We start from the raw sequence: 8546 nt of genomic DNA on the forward strand, positions 1-8546 counted from the left end.
CTCCGTTGCAGTGAATTAGAATTATTAAAGACCAATGCTATCAAATGTAATACCAGAAATATTTACATTAAGAACTTTGAGGAAGGTTACACATTAAATACACCAAGATTCTCTATAAATATGTAAATCATAAAATAATAAATTTAAAATTAGTAAAACCGGCTTAAACCATGTTCTTCTGCCTGATTAGAATTGCCAGAGCACAACATCTTGCTACCTTAATGGTAGTTTCATTGAGACAGTCAGCAAGAAGAAGGGAAGTGTCATGATAGTTTGATCTACCTGGGTATTTTGACAACATTGAGCCCTTCGGGGATAGGGCGGTATACCAAGTTTAATAAATAAAAATAAATAAATAAAAGTAATGTACATGTTATAAATGTCCTGGTAAAAATCAGCAATATAAGATAACATGTTTGTTTCTACCATTCCAGACTGACATTGCAGTGATGACAGCAGAGTCCAGAATGGAAGGGTTGTGGCATGAGGGCCAGGCGGCTCGGGCCCGTCCTGCGCAAGCGCGGGAGGGCCCGAGCCGATTGGAGGCGTGCTCTCGCGATGCGCGGGAGCACGCCATCGGAGTGGGCCGGAGGTAGGGCCTATAAAAGGCCCTGCCTCGTGTGCCGCGGCCCACTCCGGAACAGATCGTCGAGGGATTCTCCCACCCACCCAATCCCTGTTTTTGGGAATGTTAAATTGTGTTATAATTGTCATAGCCGTTTGCGGGTTGCGCATGGGGGGTGATCCGCTGGCAAGGGGAGCTGGGAGAGCTCCCCTGTTTACTACACCTCCTTAAGAGGTAGGGGTGGAACAAGCCCACGGTTGGAATGCCCCGCGGGGGGCTAAGGAGCTTGCACCCCTAGCGAAGGATGGAGAAGGGGCTCCAGTCATGGGCATTTCGCCGGGCTGGAATGTCTCACTCCAATCTTCTGCTTGTTTACATTCCTCTAGCAGGCGGGCTGGAGGAACTAGTCATCCTCTGGGGGACAGCACTCGGGCTGCCCAGATGCTTGGATCACCTCCCATGCTGCGCCAATTTGCTTTCCTGTGTTTTCCGTTAATAAACTCTTTGGCTATGGCCATTTTACTTACCCACACTACATATATAATGTCTGGCGTATTATTCTGTTTACTTGTTCACCGAGCAAGAAGGGCCACGCCTCTACCCGCAACAGTGTTCTCCAAAGCTGAGTTACACCCTTGACATCAATGGATTTATTTGTATCATTTCTATGCTGTCTTTCCACCCAAATAGAGTCTCCAAAATACATAAAAACATTTCTACAGTAAAAATGTAAAATGAAATATATATACAATGATTCAATTAAAAACTACATTATATGTGTTTACGTATTTTTATTGAAGGAGGAATCTAATGTCATTTTTCTAGTAGAGTGTAACAGCACTTATATAATTGTGGAATCTCAAATCAATTTAAAATAGGACCTACAGAATTCAGGTTTATTCTACCAAGCTGTTTTGGGCTTCAGTTCTCCCCCCAGCAAAGAACTCTTCTACCATCCCTTTCCCTTCCTAAAACTGCCAAAATGAGAGATAGCAGCATGAAAGGCTATTGGCATTCACCAGGATCAAAAGACTAGGAAAGTCTGGAATAGTCAAGAACCCTAGAAACCCGGTTTCCCATGGTTTCCAGTGTCCTTGGTTCCTATGGTTTCCAACATTCTACTCATGGTTCCCATGGTTTCCAACATTCCATAAGTATGCATTGTTGTGTATGTCTAGAGTGCTGAAAGGAGAGTAAAACCTGACTGTTTTGGTTTATCACTTTAGCAATTATGGGGAAGGAAAGAAGGTTAGCAGAGAGGGCTCTGGACACTGTCATCTCTCAATGAAATAATCAGGAACATGTCCTGACCAATTTGGAATTGGCCTGGTTTTAAATAGCAACTCTTAAACTTTCTTTTCACTCCCCCACCACCTACTCCTGTGTGTTGAAAATAAAACTCTAGGATAATCAGAATATATAATAGGAAAATGGCATCTGGTTTGTTATTTGTAATAGTATCATTTGGTAATTTTAGTGGGGAAATTACCAGCAATTTTTAGCAGGTTTTAGCCTTTTCTCAGTGATACTGGATATACTTTGGAGTATTTCATTTCTAGCACTCATCTACCTTTTATCTGAAATAAATAATGTATAAATCATTTGATAATAGGGATTATCTGCTGTTATTTCCACAGCTATAACTATGTTCAAATTATTTAAGGAATGTATATTGAAAGCAGTCATAGAATAAAAACAGCCAACACCATTTTATAGGATGGTTAAAGGACCAATTTTATTTAACTTCACATCCTTGAGGGAACCACAGTATCCCCTGGCTAACTCGTTCCAGACCAGTTCACTGTGTGTGAAGTGGATGGACTGCAGAAGAGTTTTGTTTCCTATTGTGTGATGCCACCCTGGCTTTGAGTCTTCAAGTATATTCAGCTCAGAGTTTTCCTTGCCTTGTGAAGGATTGCAAGGAAAAACTGATTTTAATTCTGTTAACGCAAACTTATGGTTTACCTTCAGAGTGAGGCAGAAAAGGCCTAGGAGCAGGTGAGCCTCCTGATTGTCTGTGGTCTTCTGCACTCTGATAGGGCAAGTAACAGTGTGATGCAGGGGAAGGAAGAAGATATCTCCCCATCACAAACTTTCTGTGAGGCTTTTGGAACAAGTTTTTTATTTGCCAGAAAGGCAATTCATACAGCTATCAGGTTCAGCTAACATGCAAGAACTGTAACTGTAACAAAGAGCTCCGCCCAATGGGGCCAAACTAAAGCACACAGATAATGGGGAGGAGCAAACTGTCCAATTACATACATATGTAAAAAGTGAATATACCACAATCTATGGGTCAAGGATAATGGCAGCTCACAAGGGGTTCTTGTTCCAAGTTCTTGAAGGCACAAGATGCCTTGCTTCTGGTTTGAGGAATGCCCTTCCAATTGATGCCCCAAGGTATTCACCTGAGTCTTACAGCTCATGGAAACCTTGATATGGGGTCAGGATCACATTCTCTGCCTCCCACCCTGGCCTAACACATTGCCAGCATAATTTCTGCAAAATCCTTTGAATATATATCCTTGGTGTAAATTCTGTTAAAGGATCCTGTGTAAAAGATTCATTTAGAAGTTATGCTGATCATAGAGATAATTCAGTCACTCTCTAGAGGGTTAGAATTCACATTAGATGGGAAAGATAGCAATGAGTCAAGGGAGGGAAGTGTCAAAAAATAGTGTGCCATACATATTAAGAGACTTTCTGATTCAAAATGCTAAAAAGTGAGAAACCAGGTAAGGAATAAATATCAAAGAAACATACTCAAAATTATTCAAGAGGCCAGGTACAAATCTAGCAATTACATGCCAGCCTGGTTCATTGTCCACAGTTTGTCTATGAATTTTCAAATCTTTAATGCAGAAGAATTACAAATGCTTACAAAGATTTTTTTGTTCAATTTTCCATTGCCTTTGCCAGGTTAGTAACAAGAGTCCTTCCCTTTCCCCTCCCTCAAAAGGACGTGAATGATGTCATTTGGCTCCATTCCTCCCCCTGCTGGTTGCCAGAATGTTACTTCTGTTTCAGTGCACAGAACCACTTTGCTTTTTTTTAACCTCCCCCATCATAACCCGCCCCCCCGGAGCTGGGACCTCCACTGGGTTTTGGTCAGAGTACTAATTCTTGCTTGGGGAGTCTTTGTGTTAGATTCATTAACCTTAGATTCATTACCCTTCATATTTTCTAGATCCTGTCCTTATTAGAAGATTGTCAGGATATATCTGTGAAAACATTTCATGCTTTGTGAATCTTATTCCTATTTTTCATTGCCCAGCTTAAGAGAACTACTCAAGGAAGCAGCCTTTTACCACTGTTTCACTTGCTAGAGTAGGAGCAACAGGAGTTAATCTAAGGTGTAGTTCCCTCAGCATTGTTTTCACTTGTAAGCACTGCACATCCCAGTACAGAAGATGCATAAGCATCAATTGAAAGTGACAGTGTACAGACTAGTGCAGGGGTAGGGAACCTGCGGCTCTCCAGATGTTCAGGAACTACAATTCCCATCAGCCCCTACCAGCATGGCCAATTGGCCATGCTGACAGAGGCTGATGGGAATTGTAGTTCCTGAACATCTGGAGAGCCGCAGGTTCCCTACCCCTGGCCTAGATCTTCTTTATGGTAGGGCGAGCCTTTCTTCTAAGCCAGTTTTAAGCACTGATCATTAATTATTTAAAGGGTCATTTGATCTGACTCAAAATCTCCAAGATGACTTAACACCCATTCTGCTGCAGGTACTCAGAAGTAGATCTCTCTGCCATGCTTTGATAAATGTTCTAACTGAATTGTTGTCATTCTGACATTTTCATATTTTGTTAAAGTGGACTTCTTAGTTCCAAAATTGAAAAGCTCAAGAAAATTCTGAAGCAAGGACAGTAGGAAACCAGGATTACAATAGATGGTCCAATACACATAGAAACCTCAAAAAGTTTTCCAATTGGTTTCTGGCTCCCTCAGTCAATACAACATTTGAGGATTCCTGTGTTCAGATAAGAGGAGGAAGGGCATGTTATCTCTATTGTTTTGTATAGTGAAGACACACAGACATATGGTCATCTGGAAGCCTTTGGTTACAGCAATGTCACATTCCGAATACACCTATTAAGGGGTAGCTTGCATTATTCTTTACATCACCTAGGTCTTGAGAATCTCAGAAGGCACACAAGATTCTCAAACTTCTATTGTCAACTCCTTTTTATTCTGCCCTCTGTGGAGCTCAACAAACCATTTCTAGATGATAACATGGGGGGTGGGGGAAATACATAGGCTGATTTTGCACAATAAAAATGCCCCGTGCTCTATCTGGGAGCAAAGCTTCCGCGGTGCTTTTTACCCTGTTGTTGACTTTGCACTGCTCCCTGGCTCTCCTCCACTGCAAGGTCTTCAGCAATGTCTTCTACGCATGCATGGGCAACCTCTATTTCCCACATCCTGAATGGCTGAATCTCCCCCCCTGCTCCCCCCACGCACTTTCACCAATTTAGATTTAAATGACTTTGCACAAAACAGGCACTGGGAATCGGCACTCTCACCTCCCCCATCTAAAATCGCTGCATGTGTGAGGGAATCGCAGTACTCCAACCCCCTCGTCTAAACACCTTGCGTGTGCAAGGGAATCACCGGCCTCCCATTCACAGCGCCTTCACACACCACTTTTCTGCAAGGTTTCTCAAGGTTTTTGCAAGGTTTCTCACTCTGTATTTTTTTATTCCGCTGCAAGGGTGTTACTGATTCGAATTTTGAAAAAACATTTTCTTGAAGTTAAGTCACTAAGCTACACTGGCTCTTAGCCAGGATGTGGAGATCTGTGTGGGTCAGAAGCCTTCATAAGGTTCACAAAGGATGTAATTGTATGTTTGCCCCAATGCTATATGATTTCCCTTGTGTTTGTGCCATTCTAGGATGGAATAAAAGCCCCTTGTAGTTGAATTTATGCCTACAATTTAGGATTTTCGTTTAACAAGGTTCTTCAGCCAGGTTAAGGTTCTATTAGTTTTAAGTGAGCCCTGCCAGTAGGTATATGTACAGTCTTGCCTATAAGCATAAGTATGTGTGTTTATCCTTTAAGGTTTGCCTAATGTTTAAGTTAGAAATGTTATTTTTGAAATTTGTGTCTGATAGTAAAAAGCAATAGCCAGTTAAGGTCTGATATTAAGGAACAAGGAAGTGAGCTCTGGAATGTGGCCCAGACCAACGCCCAGCTGACGCTTTGATAAGGACAACAACCCTCTTTGGAATTACAAATCAAACCTGCGGCCAGCACCCAGAGGTCACCCAGCCGTTGGAAGACAAGCAGGAGCCACCATTGGACAGTTTGAACTTTCCTTTTGTTACAGCACAGCAAGGTGGGAGCCTTGGGGCATCTCTGAAGGGTATAGCCATCTGATAGGTGATAGCTGGGTGCGGCAGTGAGCTCATCTGGGTTTCGCAAACAATAGACGCTATCTGCTGTCCCTTCAGGACCATTTCAAAATCCTGCGGGAAGACGCCTGACAGCGTGATTTGGGCTTTCCATTCAGAAAAGTGTAACTGTATCTGGTTTGTAAACTGTTTGTTTCATGATTGGTGTTTTGGGTCGAGGGACCTGCCCCCTCACCTCCCCTTTGCCCCCTTTGAAGTTTGGGAATAAAAGTTCTTGCACTGCGTTGCAAGGGCGCGATTCTCTCCTGACCGAGCTGTGAACACCATCTGCAATAAAATCCTTTTGCTTGAAGAACGCTTGCTTTCTGCGCCGCACTAAGTTGCTGAGCTGAAATCACTTATTGTTACCTGGCAAATCGCGGTAACAAGGGGGGGAGGTGCCTGTACATTGGAGGGGCAGGCCAGAGCGGTGAGGCAGGAAAAATGGCCTCGTTCTGCTGCCGAGAAGTTTTCACGGCAGTGGAAGCCACCAGAGCAACAGAGGGGCATTCCAAAATGTCCTCAACCTTTGTGGTTCAGGAAATCCTGGAGCAAAGCCACTGCTGTGAGGCAGCACCAGGGCAACAGTGTGGCAGATATGGTGCAGCGCTGGGAGCTGTGGGGAATTCCCCATTGCACTGGGGCATTCCCCATGCCAAGAACGGGGCATTTTTAACATGCAAAATCAGCCATAAAGAACATGTGGTTTTAGATTTAATTTTGCTTTCAATTTGCAATGAGAATCATAAGATTTCTTTCCATGGACATAAAACCAAAGGATAATTTATGTTTTGGGGGAACAGATTTTACAACAAAGTAGGAAAACAGGGATACTGAGTACACAGACTGTTTTAGTGGGGCAAGGTGGGAATAATATTCTAACTATGAACTGCCAGTTCCTTTGTCTTACTTTAAAAAAGAAACAACAATTGCTATATATTAGTGTTTGATTCTGTGGTAGCCTGCTGTTTCTAAAATTCTTGAGTTCTGGTTAACTGCAGTGTGCAGATTTAATAAATGTGTGCTCAAAAGTACTGTGTTTGAATTTAGATGTGCACACACTTCAATTACACAGTTCTGTCAAGTATTGACATTTGAGGGTTGATGGTTTTAATATTCCTATTTATGTCTCAATAAATTTTGCTTGCAGAAGTTACCAACCCCCCCGCCTTGAAAAATCTAGGTTGTAATAATAACCATGCTAAGCATAACATTCAGAACATAATTGATATGAATATAAATAGAGTAATTTTAGTAGCATTAGATATTTCTATGCCCTATGATAGGATCTTGGAAATGCAGTATGTGCTTTGAGGAATCAGGTAGAAAAGCTTTTTACAGATACCTGACTTGAATTCAGGAATAAAATTTTGGTTTTGGATATTGTCTTCCAAAGAGTTTCAACTAACAATCTAAGAACAATTCTTGATGTCTACACAGTAAAAGAAAACTGCAGGACACTTGTTTCATGTTTTAAATTTCTGTGCAGTTTTTGTTCTTGACATTATGCAGAAACAATCTGTGAATCTCAGTTTAATTGTCTTAGTTTCTGGTACTGCAGTGTGTGAAATAATTTCACTTTCTCTGTGACAAACTAGATGTTACATAGATCTGAATCTGTCTCTATGGTTTTCTGCTGTTTATAATGTTGAAGTCAAACAATGTGAGTCATGACATCAACATGCTACGTGCACCCCATCTTGATGGGTGGGGGCGGGGGCGCAGGGAGACAAACAGTTTGATGATATTCTGTGACATGTTAGTTACAAGAGCAAAGGGAAAAAGAGCAGCCACGACCATAGTTGCTGCCTGGGTTGGGCATGAAGAGGCATCCACCCTAGTAAGGCTGGATGAGGGCCTCCTGGCCATGCCCATAAGGGCAGTGTGCATCACTGGGGGAGGCTAGCCAGAACTCACATAAGGCCAAGCTGGCCTTTGTGTTCCGACCATGCGCCCCGGCCTACCATCAACTCGTCCACCTACCTCCCCCCTTTTTTCATACTTTGGTATTGTGTTAATGCATGCTTCTTTGTCAAAGCCATTCTGTGGTTTAGCACATGGGAATTGATTTGAGGGACTGGGGGGAAGGAAGCTAGGGAGCTACATCTCCCCCTGCTGTGGTATGAATGCTATGGCAAGAGGCCGACCACCCAGCTGAGCATCGCAGTGTAACTCCAGTAAGAGGCCGGCTGACCACCCTCTGGAGCTCCGTGGCAGAGGCAAGGGCATTCATCAGCCGGCACGGCAGCGGGAAGAGCAGCTTGCCCTGGAGGAACCCCGAGGAGGGGTTTCCCAGTGTTACAAAGCAGATCGGAATCCCATGCTTCACCTCACACTTTTTATTGCAATAAAATGATTGGCTATGGCCAAGTAATTTTCCCCAGCCATGAATGTTGTGTGTTTATTGGGTTAAAGGGCTCAGAGGAGGGGCGGTCCCATTCCTGGACGGCAGTAGCAGTGGAAGCTCCATGTCTATTATAATTCTTATTTGACCCCCATTGATCTTGGGCCCTGGGAAATTTGCTAATTGTTGGATCCAGTCAATAATCCAGTCAATCCAGTCAATCCAGTCAATCCCGTCAAT

The sequence above is a fragment of the Sphaerodactylus townsendi genome, linkage group LG10 (assembly GCF_021028975.2).
Source record: "Sphaerodactylus townsendi isolate TG3544 linkage group LG10, MPM_Stown_v2.3, whole genome shotgun sequence".
Lineage (NCBI taxonomy): Eukaryota > Metazoa > Chordata > Lepidosauria > Squamata > Sphaerodactylidae > Sphaerodactylus > Sphaerodactylus townsendi.